This window comes from Dipodomys ordii, unplaced genomic scaffold (genome assembly GCF_000151885.1).
Source record: "Dipodomys ordii isolate 6190 unplaced genomic scaffold, Dord_2.0 Scaffold62, whole genome shotgun sequence".
In the NCBI taxonomy this organism is placed as follows: Eukaryota; Metazoa; Chordata; class Mammalia; order Rodentia; family Heteromyidae; genus Dipodomys; species Dipodomys ordii.
The window spans coordinates 8,076,688-8,089,911 of record NW_012267278.1 but is presented as its reverse complement, the minus strand read 5'-3'; the positions used below and the strand labels follow the sequence as shown (position 1 = coordinate 8,089,911).

The 13,224-nt window shown below is 39.0% G+C and overlaps 1 protein-coding gene across 1 annotated transcript in view; it reads right to left on the bottom strand.

Moving 5' to 3' along the window:
- Sim1 (single-minded family bHLH transcription factor 1) overlaps window positions 1–13,224 on the bottom strand; it is a 78,346-nt gene that overhangs the window by 47,195 nt on the left and 17,927 nt on the right. The gene's annotated exons all lie outside the window — the stretch shown is intronic.

Below are 13,224 nucleotides of genomic sequence, written 5' to 3'. Positions count from 1 at the left end.
GGAAGTGGCTCTATGGCTCAAGTGGTAGAGCGCTAGCCTTGAGCTGAAGAGCTGATGGACAGCGCCCAGGCCCAGAGTCAGGCCCCACGACTGGACCCAAAAAAAAAAAAAAAAGAATCATATTGAAAAAAGAGAGTAATTTCAAAATGTGAATTTGATCAAAGTACATTATATCCATGTAGTTAATTATCACAATGAAACTCTTTTTGTAATTAATTTATGCTACTAGGTTTAAGTAACATTTGTGCATGTGTTTGTGTGCTAGTTTGGGAACCTGAAATCAGGATTGGGGTGCTGTCCTTTAGATTTTTTTTTTTTTTTTTTGCTCAACACTGGCAATGTATCACTTGAGCCACAATTTCTCTTCCAGATTTTTAGTTGATTGCAAGTAGTCTGATGAAATGTCCTGCCGGGACTGGGTTCAGATTACAGTATCCTGATCCTGAGCAGCTAGTATTACCAGTGTGAACAACCAGTGCCTGGCTCAATAATATTTTTTTCCCAAGTCCTGGAGCTTGAACTCAAGGCCTGGACACTGTCCTTGAGCTTCTTTTGCTCAAAGCTAGCACTCTACCACCTGAGCCACAGTACCACTTCCAGCTTTTTCTGTTTATGTGGTACTGAGGAATTGAGCCCAGGGCTTCATGCATGCTAGGCAAGCCCTCTACCACTAAACCACATGCCCAACTCCTCAATAATTTTTTGTTAGGTAAATCATGACATTTCTTTGCTCAGAACTCTCCTATGACTTCCCACTGCTTTCAAGACCCAATGCTAAGTCTATCTATTCTAGCCTTCTCTCCTTCCAGTCTTCCCCTCCCTTAAGCAGCAGCCACCATGACTGATGGTGATTTTTGTTCTCAACATGCCAGGCTGACTTCCATTTCTCAGCCTTGAATTTGCAACCTTTTGTTGGAAAGTTCAACTCTTTATCTTCTTTCATGAGACTTCAGAGAGGCTTTTGATAACTTATCCTGTATCTCTGTCCTATTAATTTGTCCCCTCTCACTTTCTGACATTATACATTATTTGTTTATAATTTCTGTTTCTTCCCATTAAAATTGGTATACCGCAAAGGCAGGGTTCTGGTCTTCCACCTTTACATTGTAGCCCTTCCACAGAGCCTGCAAGTACTGGGGAAACACCTGCTGAGTGAATGAACAAAACATCCCCCAAAACATTTCTGATCACCCCCTTAATTGCAGCAACAGAAAAATAAAAAGCGGATTCTAATGACAGACATTTGTATATAATGAAAATCCTATTGAGTTAACTGAGAAGACACAGAAACAGAAAAGAGATTACACCGGAAGATACCATGTAACATCTCTAAATAGTTTCCCTTGGTTTTCAATTAGCCTTCCCAATAAAATGCTACCCTGCACTTTGCTATTTCTTTAAGTGCTCTAATTGGAAGAGTGCAATTGACACCCATTCTGCTTCCCCTTTTGTAGACCCCATTCTTACACCATTTTGAGCTGTAAATCTGCGGGGGGCCATTATCAAATCCTGCATAACAAATGCTGCCCTTTGCCAGGACTGTAGTAAGATTTCCACAGTGAACTTAAAGTATTGTGCCTTCCAACACTGTTAGTTATTAATGGCTTGTAAAATCGTTTGGTGGAGATGTGTGCAAAAATTAAAAGAACACTGTTGAATTTCTTTATATGTGAAAATTTTAAAAAAAGTAGCTCTTTACCGGTGGTATATTTGGATAGCTATTCAATTAGTAGGAAGTTTTTGAAAGATGAGAATCTCTTGGCTTTCTCCCTTCAGTCACCAGGATTTATTACAATCATCTCAGAGAATAAATCTCTCTCAGAGAATAAAATGAATGACAGAAGAGCAGCAGCAAGCCACAAACCTCTAGGCATGCTCAAAACCAAGGATTCTACTTTTGTAATGGCTTGCAGTAGCATGAGACAGATGAGAGGCAGCAGATTCGAAGGCTGCATTACCAGAGAAGGCTGCTATTCTTGGTGAGATGTAAAAAGGTGACAAGGGACTTGGATTTAAAAGTACAAACACAGAGAGAATCCCACCTTAATGGGTACCATGATGACATCCAGTTCAATATAATGAGGCTATTTCCAAGATCTGCCCAGCAGCCCATATTAGCATGGCTTTACTGATGTGGATACAACAAATTCTGTTTGAACAAGAAATCCCTGAGAAAAAAAAAAGATCCTTTTACAGGCTCTGTCCATATAGCAATCAATCAAAAGAAAAGTATCTGTCCTGTAAAGATAGCACAGCAGTTCACACTTGAATCCTAGTAAAATATTAGATGGTCTAAATAAAATAAATGTTCTGTAGGAAACACTAATCAATTGCTTTTTGTAGAAATGGAATTATTGTTGATATGTTGATAGCTTAGGATTGGACCTGGGATGTGAAGATATTTCTGGTGATCGAAGTACATCAGAGAAATGCAGAAACTGACTCACATTATTAAACAAGAGAATACCCTTCGCATAGTCCTGTGAAAAGTATCTCCTATGTGTCATAAATTACTTCATAAATACAAGGTGGAATCATGAAATTGCCAACATTGAACTGCTCTAACATATAGAAATAGCAATTCCCCATGGCATTTTCCAATACAAGGGTTTGAAGCCAAAGAAAAAAGACACCAAGCGGATCCTGGAGCCAGGACTCCAGTATTTAGTTTTCCTTCTGGTCCACATTAGCTGACTGTGTGGTATTTGGCTAAGTCACTTGACCAAACTTAGTCTCTTACCCCAAATAGCTGCCTCAAATATGAGTCCATTAAGCATGGTAATGAGCAGCAGAGTGGCTACCCTTCCTTTTCCTTAAAGCCAATAATCATATTCCAACTTGTCCCAGAGCAGAAATGCCTACAAGATAATCCTTATAGGGAATTTTTTTTAATGTTACAGAACAACCTAAAATTGCAAGCAGCATTTTCAAAAATATAATAAATATACAATGGATTATTTGGGGTCTAGAATGATTATTCGATACAAAAAATCACTAGATTCAGAAACCTATCAGACATCTCCTATAAATACTGAATATTGCTTACAAAATATAAGCAATAGATCAGCTCAATATCATAACAACAGGACAATATTCAACTTGGCCATCAGCGGCCATCCCTCCCTGAAGCAATGAGAAACACAAGAACCACCCTGGGCAATGTCTCTGGGAAAGTTCAAGTTGCACTCCTTACCTTGTGGCCAGTTACTCTACTACTAATTAGCTACCTCCTTGATCCTCACCAATTAGCTACTTCTTTACACTGCCCTCCTTCCCCCCACCCTCCTCCCTCCTCACCCTGCTCCTACCACTGCCTCCACTTCCTTCTCCACCTAGTTAGAGCTTATTTCCCAGAAGTGACCCATCCAGGGCCCAGGCACACTGGCCCCTCCTGTTTCTACTGTGGATGGAAGAATTTTCCCTCATTGAAGCTGCATTAGGCACCAGCTTATTAGGGAAATCGAGCTACATTTGCCTATGCTTGTGTTTTTGCAAACTTCTTTTTCCTGACCACACTGACACCCATTTTCTATCTCTCAAACTTGGCACAGCACCTGCTACATGATAAATGCTGAATTAATCTTTTATGACTGCTTAAAGATCTGTTAGTCCTAGGAAACTGGAAAGAGAGCTAGCAATCCCTTTGAGACACATCAGAATGACTTCTGGTTTGTTATTCTTGGTTGCCCTCCTACCTTCCTAAGGGGAAAGCTTTTCTTCCTTCAGTTCAAAGACCTGCACATCCAGGCTTGCAAAACAACAACAACATGTTATTTCACTAAAATAACCACCGAATATTTGCATTTATTCATTGTCACTTGTGTGGGGCACAGTACCAGTAACCTCACATTCTCATTTAATGTTCAGAACAATTCTGTGAGGTAGAACCAACAATATTACCTCCATATTACAGATTTTAAAACATAGAAAAATTAGCCAGGTGCCAGTGTCTCATCCCTGCAATCCTAGCTACTCAGGAAGCTGAGATCTAAGAATCATGCTTCAAAGCCAGCCTAGGCAGGAAAGTCTTTGGGACTCTTACCTCCAATTAACCACCAAAAAACCAGAAATACAGCTATAACCCAAATGGTAAAGCACTAATCTTGAGCAAAAAAGTTCAGAGACAGCACCCAGGCCCTCGGGAATGGGACTAGATAGATGGATGGTTAGATAGAAAGGTAGAATGATAGATAGATGATAGATAGATAGATAGAATTAAGCAATTCCCACAGTCCTAGTCCTAGTGAAAAGCAGCAGTGGATAGCAATAGACTCAAGCAAAATGCTTTGTTACATGACAATATATAGTGATGCCTTCTTTTTTTTTTTTTTTTTTTGGTCGGTCGTGGGGCTTGAACTCTGGGCATGGGCGCTGTCCCTCAGCTCCTCAGCTCAAGGTGAGCGCTCTACCACTTGAGCTACAGCGCCACTTCTGGTTTTCTGGTGGTTTATTGGAGATAGGAGTCTCACGGTCTCTCTTGCCCGGGCTGGCTTTGAACCGCGATCCTCAGATCTCAGCCTCCTGAGTAGCTAGGATTACAGGCGTGAGCCACCAGCGCCCGGCTTAGTGATGCCTTCTTTCATAACACATTTTCCAGAAAACTTGTAGGCATTCCTGTGTTTTTCAGAGCTTAAAGCATCCAACTAAGAAATCCAGAGGTTAAACTGCATCATATTCTACCAGCAGCAGAATTATGACATCAAACAAGACCTTCTGGCTCTTGTGATTTCCTGTCTTCAGCTGTGTCATCTGCCCTTCCAGTATGTACCTCAGATTTTCTTTCTAAAATAAACTTTAAAGTAAAGCTATTATATATATGGTAGTACTGTATACTCATTTCAGGATTTACATTCAATTTAGAATGCTGATGTCCCTGAACACTTTAAAATCTGTGTTTTCCTGTGGATAGGTACTTATAGAATATTTAATAAAGTTCAGTGAACACATTGGGAAAAAAATGTCAGTAACTCAGGAAAGACAAGAGGCTTGGAGAAAGTTTCTAGTCCTGATGAAACATGCTATGTTCCAGCAAAGCAATTCATTAAAAAGGAAAGAAAACCTGGAAGTGGTGCTGTGGCTCAAGTGGTAGAGCACTTGCCTTGAGCTGAAGAGCACAAGGACAGCGCCCAAACTCAGAGTTCAGGCCCCAAAACCGACAAAAAAAAAAAAAAAGAAATGAAGTAAAAAGGAAAGAAGACCTGTGCATGAATGGCTCACGCTCATAATCCTAGCCACTCAGGAGTCTGAGTTCTGAGGATCATGGTTCAACACCAACTCAGGCATAGAAGCATTGTTTATCATGGCCAAGATATAGAATCAATCCAGATGTCCCTCAGTAGATGAATGGATCAAGAAAATGTGATGTTTATCCACAATGGAATTCTATGCTTCCATCAGAAAGAATGGCATTACACCATTCATAAGGAAATGGAAAGACTTGGAAAAAATTACATTAAGCAAAGTAAGCCAGAGCAAAAGAAATATAGGCTGCAAGGTTTCCCTCATTTGTGTGCTTATAAATCTACGAGTAAAAACACTGAATGATTTTTTAAATATGTATATACACATATACACCAGGATATGATAAATTATATAGGACTCTAGAAATTTACACACTGAATGGGAGTGGTTGACAAAGGCTCAATAGCTATTTGTATACGATCATATAAAATATTTTATGAAATGAACTCCAAGAAAAGGAAACAAGAGAAATTTTAGTTGGCATTAATGTTGTTTTGTTTTATTTTTCTTTTGTCTTGTTTGTTTGTTTGTATTTGGGAGGCTTTGGAGGGGCACAGAAAAGGTGAAACAAGGGCGAAAAAATACAACGGTGTTATTCAATAGACACTGTAGAAAATGAACTGCACATCTTGTGGGTGGAGACAGGAGGGAAAAACAGAGAGTGAAGGAAAGGGAGACATGATTCAAAAAGAATTGTACTCATTACTTGATTAGGTAACTGTAAACCCTCTGTATATGAACTTTACCACAACAACAAACAAGCAAACAAGGAAAATCTGTGAGACTCTTATTTCCATTTAATCACACACACACACACACACACACACACACACACACACAAACACAAGTGGCGCTGTGGCTGAAGTGATACAATGCCATCTGTTAACAAAAAAGCTGAAAGACAACACCTGAGCCCTGAGTTCTAGCCCCAACAGACACAGACATAGACACACACAGACACACATATACACACATATACACACAGAGGATAGGAAACTCTTGTTTCAATGCGAGCAGTGAACACATCACTGTATAAGATGATACAGATTGTGCTACAATAAATACTGGAGAAAGAACCGTGAGGTGCATGGACAAATGTCTTATGTCCATGTCAAAAGATGCTACTTGTTTCCAGCCCTTAAAAGTCCCATTCCATTCCTGAGGGCTACATCCTCACTTTTAGCACCTTTGAGTTCCATACCCTTACCAAAAAGTACAAGCATTTTTCACCATTCTGATAAGGGCTGATCTGGCTTCTTTCATATTGAAGTGGGGCTCTTCTATTTTGCCAGTGAACCATAATCTTATTAAAAGGCACCAAGGTTTCTGCTTGCTATGCAGCCATACCCAGTCCACACACAATAATGAGATACAAAGCTCCACAGAACATCAAAAAGGCCAGTGTTTCATGTTTTACTCACTTAATTATAGTTAGTAACCTTAATTAGGTTGACAACATACTGGCTCTAACTATATTAGAAATTTGCTAGAAGCTTTGCTTGTTAGAAACTTCTTTTTTCTCTAAGAAAGTACCCTGTGTAAAGAACTTTAAGCCATCCTGGCACTAAACAAAGCACTGAGGAAATTCTGGTTAATGTCTCTTCATGCACAAAGCTCAGAGCCCTGCATAGTCCATGATGACCATAGCAAAAACCAGGCGAGCCTAACCAAACTGCTGGAATTCACCATATACAAAGACTAGTTCTGGGAGCCTATGAGTTGAAGAACTAAGGAGGAGGAAGACAATAAATACCAAAATTTGTGGGTGTGAGGATTTAGAAATTCAAGTTAAAAACTGCTCTATTTTTCCCCAAAATATGTTAGTTGGCATCACAATTGACAAATGCTAATAGTGTTGTAAGGTAACTCATCCAAGAAGCCATATTTTAAAATATAGAATATTAGAGTCTTTAATATAGAGTTAACAGGCTTCCAATTGTTACAAAGGCCTGCAGCACACAAATACACATAACATAGCTAAGAAACATGCTAAAGAGGAAAAAATAACAAAAACAATACCAACAAGCCAATTCAGCTCCAATGGAGAGCTGAATTGCGACTCCATGATGACTGGAGACAAGTCAGGAAACAGGATACAGGACACGGGACACAATCACCGAGAAACACGTGGCATCGAGTCCTGGAGGCTAGGCTGGTCCTGGCCTAAATAGGTCTGTGCAGGGGGCAGATCCTCAGGAAATTCCCAGTCCCAGGCACTAGATTGACAGATTCAGGAACCTATCAGCCAAGTGCCTGCCCCTGCCTCCAGGGCCAGGGCACACCCATTACCTGGGAGGCGGGTGATGGGGGTAGCAGTGTTCCTTCCCCCAGCCTGAAGACAAGATGCCAGACCTATAATCTACTATGTGGCCAATATGGCGCCAGCCAGACCTGACCTCTTTACTTCAATAGTAACAGCCAAGACCTGAGCACCTGCTTTCTGCTACATATTGTGCTAGCTCTCTGTGTGTCTACATGTGTGTGTGTGTGTGTGTGTTTCCTCATATAGTCCTCTATAAATCTCTAAAGTTGAATATAAACATCCACATCTTACAGATGGGTCAAAAGGATACAGTGGTCTATGCAAAGTGTCACAGATACTATGTGACCATCTTGATTGTAATTCAGATTCATCTGATGTCAAAACTCACGGCTTGCCTGCACAAGTTGCTTAGAAGGATTATTTGGGTCTTTCTGAAAACAAAATCACAACCTTACTGCAAGATCACTTCCTGGAGTAAACTTTATAGGTGGTATCACTCAGGCTCAGCCAGACCCCCAAACACTGTCAGTACCCTGCAGAGCAGGCTCCGCCATCCCCTAGCTCTGCCCTCACCGGCTCCACTCTGCCAGCTCCTTGGAATGCCTGTGATGGGGGAAAGGGAGATGAGGTGAGAAATTGTTCCCCTAGGCAAGGCAGAGCGTTTAGTTTCTTTATTGACATGTACTCCAGTACATCAGATTTCAGTTAAATTCTAATCAATCCTTTTTGCATGATTGCTTAAGCACAAACATCCACACTTTAACTCCGCGAATTTTCTAGCACCACCTGTTCATCCAGCTAAATATCAGCAGCCAGCAGAGAACATTGAGAGAATCAGTAGATAAGGGAAAAGCAGTAGCAGCCATTTACTAAATTATAAAGATATGTATACTCCATGCACACACACTCACATACATCTAGTACCAAATGTAACAGCATTCCCCAAATGAATAGACAGTCAAGAGAAAGAAAACCACATTTTCCTGGAGCTCAAGTAAAGCCTTATTTGAATTTCTCCATCTATTCACAATATCACATCTGAGCCCTGCCTTAAAATAAAGCAATGATTCATGCGTTTCTGTAACGTGACTCAAAGATCAGAACACTTTCCTCCCAATAGGCAGGGTAAAAGGAAAGCCCCAGGATGGGTAGTCAGGCTGATCACTTAGCCCTCAATGGTTATCACTGATGAACTAAGGGAAAGGTTCTGAGTCAATGCCCTACAAGTCAAAGAAGTAATGAAGGAAGGAGCAGAGGCCAGAGAGGCCTGGGGAAAAAAAGCCAGGCAGCAGCAGTACAAAAAAAAAAAAAAAACAGAGAATGGCATAGCAGCCCAGAGAATGCTGGGTAGTTCTCCATCCTAGCTACTGAGGAGAATTTTACGGATAACTTCTGTTACTTCTCCATTCTTCTTGAAAGGCACAAAAGAGCTAACATACACACACACACACACACACACACACACACACACCAGCTAGACAATACCCCAATGCCATAAGTAGTTTGTGTCAAATTGGAGAAAAAAGCGTAACTTGGCTTACCAATCTCCTGATATTTGACTTAAGGCTTTTGTTTAACAAGAATGTAAAATGTTGAATTGAGTTGTAGAAATACACTTTATTGCAGTATTGTCTCTAGAAGCAATTAAGGTATTTTGTTTTTCCTGTGCTACTGAAGTTCGAATTTAGAGCCCTTGTACCTGTCAGGCAAGATTCTACCACTTTAGCTATTCCTCCGATGCTTTTTATTTTAGTTTTCTTTGTGGTTGTTGTTTCATTTGTTTCTTTGTTTTGTATTGTTCTGTTCTGGTGTTAGGACTTGAACTCAGGGCCAGCACACTGGCTTTTTCACTCAAGGCTGGCACTGTACCACTTGAGCAACACCACTTCTGGTTTTTTGGTGGTTAATTAGAGATAAGAGTTTCATGGACTTTCCTGTCTGGGCTGGCCTAAAACCATCATTCTCAGATCTTAACATACTAAGTAGCTAGGATTACAGGTGTGAAGAACTGGTACCTGGCTGATTTACTCATTTTTCAAATGAGGTCTCACAATTTTGACCATGATTCAACTACCTATGCCTTCCTCACAGTTGACATTACAGTCATATACCACTGGCAATGAACTCTTGAACGCCCATATTCATTTAGTACCATTAGCAAATTCGGAAAAACAACCAATATATGTATATTTTAATGTTTGCTGCAGTAAGAATATGTAAAGTTTTATATTCATACAATATGTTGACATTTAAAAATCCTTTTCAATTGTGAAACCACAATGGTTCTCACAATAGTTGTGAGAGCATACAATAATATGCAAATAAGAACAAAAAGTAATCTTTATAATAATTACAATGTGGACACCTTTTAGTTCTGATATGAAGTAAGTCTGTCATTTCACCTTTGCCTAGACATTTCCACAAATTCAAAGCGAACTAAATCACAAGTGTTGTACCATGAATTGAATTATCTATATTTGCTCGGAAATCAGAACCTGAACACAGAAAACTACTTCCTTTTATATTCTCTGGAAATCACTGTGCAACATAATGTGAGATTTTCCACGAAAGCACTCTTCTTTCCTCACTTTAAGAACAAGAGGAAGTGGAAGTGTGGCTCAAGTGGTAGGGAGCCAACATTGAGGAGAAAAAGCCAGGAAAGACTATGAGCGCGCGCGCGCGCACACACACACACACACACACACACACAGAAATACAAGAGGCATCCATCTTTACTAACAAACAAAAAAGAAAGAATCAAAATATTAAACCTGTCAAATCACTAAATATGATCTTTTTTGCCTTCCAGGCCCAATGACAAAATTGCAGAGAAATCTATTGTTGAATTTTATTGTCCATAAGTAGTTGTATATACAGTTTTCAGTTCAACATGTCAGTTTGTGTGCATAAAGCATCTTGATCAATGGAGAAACCTACTTTAAAATATCCTAACACTTAGACCTACATTCTATAGAGGTCCCCCCACAAAATATTGTCTATTAGCCTACTTGATGTCTTATATCAATGAGTACTTGATGGATCTTGGTAGCAGATTGTTTTTAATGGCATCAGTAAACTAGCTCTTACCCTATCTTTGCAAGCTTTGACTCATAGTCATTATGAACACTAATTTATGCCATCATAAATGGCATGGTGGCTAAATAGAATACCGTGTATGAATGAAATATCATAAAGTCTTCATCTAACTTAAAAATTACCTAGTAGGGGGAAACACACATTAAAATGGACATGCAAACAAACGTATACAGAACAAACATGGCACGTGTTCACAGTGTTAAATCTAAATGGTACGTATAAGGATCTTTGCTGTGTGGTTCTTTCAGCTTCTGTCCTTGAAAACTTTGAAGTTCTAAGATGTTTCAAAATAAAAGCTTTATACCTCATTTTTGAAGGCTTATCCTTGAACAAAGAGAAATATTTCAAGTTTTTTAAATATATGAAGCTTGAAATCATAGAAAGAACTGATACTTTCCACTTCCCTGGAAACTACTTTCCATAGCTTATTAGGTCCTCCACAACTTCAATTTTCTTCACACTGCTACTAATGTTTCCTATCTGAACAGACTAGGAATAATTACTACCAATCAATGTCAAGTATGTATGAATGCAAGAAAACCACCCAAGGCTTAAAAGATGGTATACATCCTCCTATTCTCCACATTCACTAATACTAATCACAGTCTCCATTCATCTATCCTCTTAAAACCAAGATCAGTCCTGCCATATGTAGCATTTACTTCAAAGCCTGTAGGCACTCATGATATATAAGATGTTTTTAACGCAGAAGATAAACCTCCTATCATATGTGTGTATGGTAGGAAAATCACAAACTGTTCTGGGTTTTTATTTAGAGAGGAGAAGGGGAGGGAAGGAAAAGCTATAGGAGTTCTATTGACCAGAGAAACTATGAAAAAAATTGAAGTTTGAATCATAGTGTTTTCTCAACCCCTTCAGAAATTGTGGGAGGAGACCACACAAAAACCAGCAAAACACATCAAGACATTCACCACGTGCCTCTAAAATCACCCACGTTTCCCTATGTACTATTTCCAGGTGCTTATTAAAACAAGATTACTGATTAATTCTATTTATTGTTGCCTTCGTTAGGTAATAACTTGGACAATAAATTTTATCTTTGGGAATTTAGAAAAATGAGCACCTAATGAAAAAAAATCATACCTTCATGTGATCAATACTTATTTTAAAATATCCTCTACTTTCATAACATAAAAATCCCCTCAAAGTACGTAACATAAAAATGTTTAAGTTTGAAAACCATATGGCATGCCAAATTATTTCAGAGCTTAGTTTTTAAGCACATTGTTTGAGGTGGGGCATTTGGAAAGCATTCACTTCTCTGTCATCATAGAAAAGTAGCCCTAAAGACAAATGCATGTGCTAGTTCACTACTACCCAAGAGAATCAATAGCCATCTATTTAATTTGCTAAGACAATGTAAATTAGTAACTCACAGCCAGCTGTGTGATATACACATCAAACAAACTGCAACCTGTTCATTATGAAAATCCTGTTGACACACACACGGAGCCACTTGATGGCATTTCATCTAGAGCAGTTTCCACATTTGCAGCCATAAAAATGGTTCTAAGAATTTTTTATACAAGGATTTGGAGCTGAGACTCATAAAAGCGTAATCAACTTCAGCTTTTCGCCTTATATGCTTCTGTCTGTTTATTTCTATTTTCAGTTAGATGTACAAAAAAATCAGAAAATATGTGCCATGCTATTTTTTCCTTCTATAAATTATGTATCCTCCTTAAATGAAAAAAAAAATCTGACGTAGAGTTGATGGTCTTATTCTGCAGCTCTGAAGAAGTGTGTAAAGAATGGTAGAGTCAACAGAAGGAAAAAGAACACTTACCCACTGGAAAACAAAACAGAATATTTCAAAATGACTTCAAACATAAATTAAGTTTACCCATTGGGAGGTCTAACTTGCATTCAGATCATTTGTAGGGGTCTGTGTGACTCTAAACCCTGCTGTTTGATAAAGAATGGTTTCTAACCGCAGGCACCCACCAGAGAACAGAGTGCATGTATAATGTTTGTGATGTCTCAGACATACAAAGCACCTTCTTAAGGAATGTCTGATTTCTTTCCATACTAAGCAGACGTAATTTTTCATCCTTTAATACAGAGCTTTACAGAGCGACTTATTTTACAAGGTATACCTTGCCATCTTCTTATGTTTACTTTTATAATATGAAAAACTACATTCATAAGATCGATGGTTTCATTCAGTGATCCCCCAAAATAGATAGGTTTTCACTCTGTATTATAATATATGGCCTTCTCTCTATTCCCCAAATCCAATGGTCATACGTGAACATCGTTTACTAGAACGAGAGAAAAAGATTCTTCATCATAACCAGGTATTATTCTTGAATATTGAACTCTTTCGCCTCAACCAAACTCATTTCCAAAGTCTATTGAATTGTATTTTCTTATGAAACAGTGCACGGATTAGTCTCATTGGCTAAGCCTATTACCAGCTAATACATGTTTAATGTGGCGGTTTGAAACCAGGTGGTATGGGTCTAATTCTCATTGACCATGATGGGATAATCGATTCCCAAGACCATCCCCTGACCAACTTTCTGACCATCAAAACAGCGTTTTCTCCATCTCGTGTGTCAACCCTCCCAAGTCCCAAGAAATCCAACCTCTTCTACAAAACC